Raw genomic sequence first — 3943 nt, forward strand, 5'->3', positions numbered from 1 at the left:
AAAAAAACCCTAAAACTGTTTTTCTTGAAATTAAAAAAAAATGCATTAAAAATACCTATTTGATGACTGCAGTAAGATATATAGCCCCAGCTAGGTGCTACTTTATAGGATGCCTAAAGTTAGTCTTGTGTTTATGGAAATGTATATATCAGCTGTGTTTGCTATGAAAATATTTAGATGACTTAAGATCTTTAGTAATTCAATAAAATGTGGGGGAAAACAGTATAGAAAGTAAACATAGCTACCAGAGACAGTGTGGGAGGAGAGTGGGACAGCAGAGGGTAAGAGATAGGGAATCTAGGACGGGGAATAAAAAGCGAAACATCCAGGAAACAAGAAATGGACAATTATTTGCTGACAATAACATGTTTGTTGATGTGCTTGATTGAGACAATATACAGTGTACCCTGGATGGAAAATCTCATTTTGTATGCTGTAATGATGTACAGTGAATGAATGTAAATAAATAAATTTAAATTTAAAAAAAAAGAAATTACATTTTTGATAAGTAAAGACATGCTCTATTGGTGGGAGGAAGATAGCAAAAGGATTTTTATACCTTCACAATGAATGTCAGAAAATGGCAGGGAGCGGGACCAGCAATTGGCGTAATGGCTATGTTGCTAGACTCCCATGTAGTTGACCGCAGTTCAAGCCCTGGACCTGGTGGCTTCAACTCATGCCAGGTGTGTGTGTGTGTGTGCGTGCCCAAGATCCCCAGAGGAGAATGGAGAAGGGATTGTGGCGTGGCCAACCCCCTTGGAGAGGTGATTTCTCGCTTTCTGTCTCTCTCTGCCTTTCTGGTGAGCACACACACCCCATAGCAAAAAACTCTCAAAAAGAAAAAAGAGAAAAAGAAAATGGCAGGGAGCATCTACAGCTATGACAGGTAGAACAGAATAGGGACCGGGTGGTGGAGGCACTGGAATCCCACATGGCCAACTGTGGCTCAAGTCTTGGACCTGGCTGCTTGCTTTCCCTCTCTTTCCTACTCTGTCTCTCTCCAGTGAGTGCACATGCCCTATAGCAAATTTTAAAATAATAATAATAAACAACATTAAGAAAGTAATTATTCTGAAATAAAGATAGAACAGAATAAAATTTTATTTTACTTGAGACTTTCACATGACCTTAAATTGTCATACACTCCTCTCATCCTTCCATTTTCATAGCAGCACAGAGAAGGTGTCCACATTACCTGAGGAAATTAAGCAATGTCAGGTACAAATGATTTGCCTCGTAGTTTTTTTAATTGATTTCCCTCTTAAAAAGGGACTTATATTTCTTATTTCATATTTTTTGTTTCTTGACAGGGAGGATTTATCATTATTTACGTTTTCAACATGTTTTTCTTTTTCTTATCCCCTTCCTCCAATGTTGAGGTAATCGGGAATCTTATTTCCAGATTTTTATAGTTATAGATAATTGATACACTATACTGACAATGCAATCAATAACTATTCGGTATTACTTGGGGGGTTCCACATTTTTTTAAAATTTGCTTTAGGGTGCATGTACTCGGTGGAGTGAGACAGGGAGAAGGAAAGTGAGAAGGCACCCCCACTCCAGGAGAGATGGCCATGCTGCAATCCCTTCTCCTCCATCCTCTTCTGGGATTTGGGGCACGCTCCCACACGCACCTACATACTTTTCGAGCCACCAGGTCTGGAACTCAAGTCACACAGCCGGCCCTCTGGAACCCAGCCTCCCTGACCACCACGCCACCAGCTGGCCTGGCTGAAGCTCTCGAGTGGCATTCTTCACACCGTTGCTCGCATGTCAGGTCTTTCTCTTGGGTTCCTGTTTCCTTTGCTCATGCCCATTCTCTGGTGACTCTCTCAGGTACGACCCATGGGCGGGACGTCAGGGCTAAACGGGCGGGCCTGCCTCAGGGTGTCTTTACATGGCCCTGACCTTTGGCTTATAGACTGGCTGAGTGCGGAATTAAAAGCCAGGTCGGCAAAAGCTTATGACGCCTTAAAGGGGAAAATCACTCCGAGAGGGGTTCTTCAGACTGCTGTGCGAAGGGCTGTCTCCACGGTGAGGTATTCCGTACCATTAGAGTGATTTAATTTATATTTTTAAACCTGCTAAACTTTTTCTGATGTTCCAAAAAATGAAGAGGAAGAAGACTCCAGTGATCACACTTCTGTCCCAAAGCCCGAGCGTGAGTGAGAACGCACTGCAGCCACCGCTCACTGTTTTCCAGCCGTCCATCTCTGCAGGGCCCCTTCACTCTTCTGCCTCGGTCTACGGAGCCTGCATGGCAGGAAGCCATCCTACATGGGAAAGCTCTTGTTCAAGTCCAGAGACCTCCCCCAGGATGGGGGCATGGCCTTCCCTGGAATCCAGGCTGCCTGAGGCTGTGGGTGGAGCGCAGCAGCGAGAGCTTCCTGGGGTGTTCTTTCTCCCTCTCATAGAAGACACAAATAAACGGAAAAAAAGAAGACAGTGCCCTCCAAGAAGTGGAAAAGAAAGGGAGGCGCTCGCTGGCATGGCCCGCCTCTGTGCCCTCCTCCTGCTCCGGGACAGCTGGCTGATGGCCCCACGGGTGGCAGCTGTGTGCTGAGCCCAGGGACGCCTGCTGCCCGGAGGGAGCAAGTTATTTACTTAATTGTCTACAGTCTTAACTCACTAGTATCTTCCTGAGATTGAAAAAAAATCACACACATACAGAAGCAAAAACTTCTAAAAATGGAATCCATTTTGATACATAAGCCAGAAAAAAAAGTTTTAAAATAAATTTTTGAGCCAGTAGGGAGCACGGAGGTTAAGGCAGCTAGAGCCCACGTGGGCGACTACACAGTTCAAGTCCCAGACCCGGCAGCTTGAAAAACACACCAGGCTCATTTGCATATGTGTCCAAAATCCCCAGGAGAGAATGGAAGGGAGGGCTGTGGCCTGGCCACCCCCTTACAGGATTCTCTCTCTCTCTCTCTCTCTCTCTCTCTGGTGAGAGCACACACCCGATAGCAAAGTAGTGTGCGTGTGTGTGTCATCACGACCCAGACTTCACAGCCTTGCCTATGCTGTCGCCCTGGTGACCCCCTCGTAGTTTGTCCGTACAAGCGTACAAGTGACTGACGTGATCTAGTTTCTGAATGTGAAAAATCTGGGAGTCATAAAACAATTTCAAAACGGGCAATAAGTCACGCCACACTGAGTTATGCTATTTTGAGTATAAAGAAAGAAATGCCAGGATTTACTAGAAAATCAAATTCTCCCTTTCCTCACAAATCAAGCCAGAGGTGACCCGCACGTGAGGCCACCTGTCCTGCTCCCACCCTGCAGCCTCCACCTGTTGGCCAAGTGCCTCTGACCTTGTCCTGCTGCTCCTGAAGAGAACCCTCTGGAAGCAGCAGACCAGGGAGGTGGCCGGTGGCCTGCCCAGGGTCAGGCGAGGAGAAAATCTACCACCACCCATCCCTTTTCAGGAACCAGAAAATGGGCCCAGAGAGGCCTAACGACTTGACCCAGCTCCTGTCAGGATCCAACAGCCACCATGTCAGAATAACCCTTGGCCCGCAGGCCTCGCGAGCTGCTGGGAAGGGGCATCGAACTGTGCCCAGCTGCACGACAAGTTCTGCTGGTGGCGGGGACCTCGTGGTGCAGGAGGACCAGGGGCAAGGGCAGCGCACTGAAAAGGCGGCCTTGGCTGCCACTGTGCCCTCTGCTGCCGCGGGAAGGCCTGAGCACACGTCAGGGCACTCAGCACACACCGCAGCGGGACAGTGTGGTGTGCAGAGCAGCCCCCGTGCTGGCACCCCGCTCTCAGCCATGGTCCCTTCTCCTGGAGCTTACTGTCACTGAGTCACTGGCTCCAGCTGCAGGAAACCAGGCCAGACACAGTCTCCAGCCAGGGCCCTGCCCCACACTCCTCAGTGCCTCTTACTTCTGCCAAGGTCCCCTAAGGTCTGGTCCCCAGGCGGTGCTGAGGGGGCAG

The sequence above is a fragment of the Tupaia chinensis genome, unplaced genomic scaffold, assembly GCF_000334495.1.
Source record: "Tupaia chinensis unplaced genomic scaffold, TupChi_1.0 Scaffold000221_1, whole genome shotgun sequence".
Taxonomy (NCBI): Eukaryota; Metazoa; Chordata; class Mammalia; order Scandentia; family Tupaiidae; genus Tupaia; species Tupaia belangeri.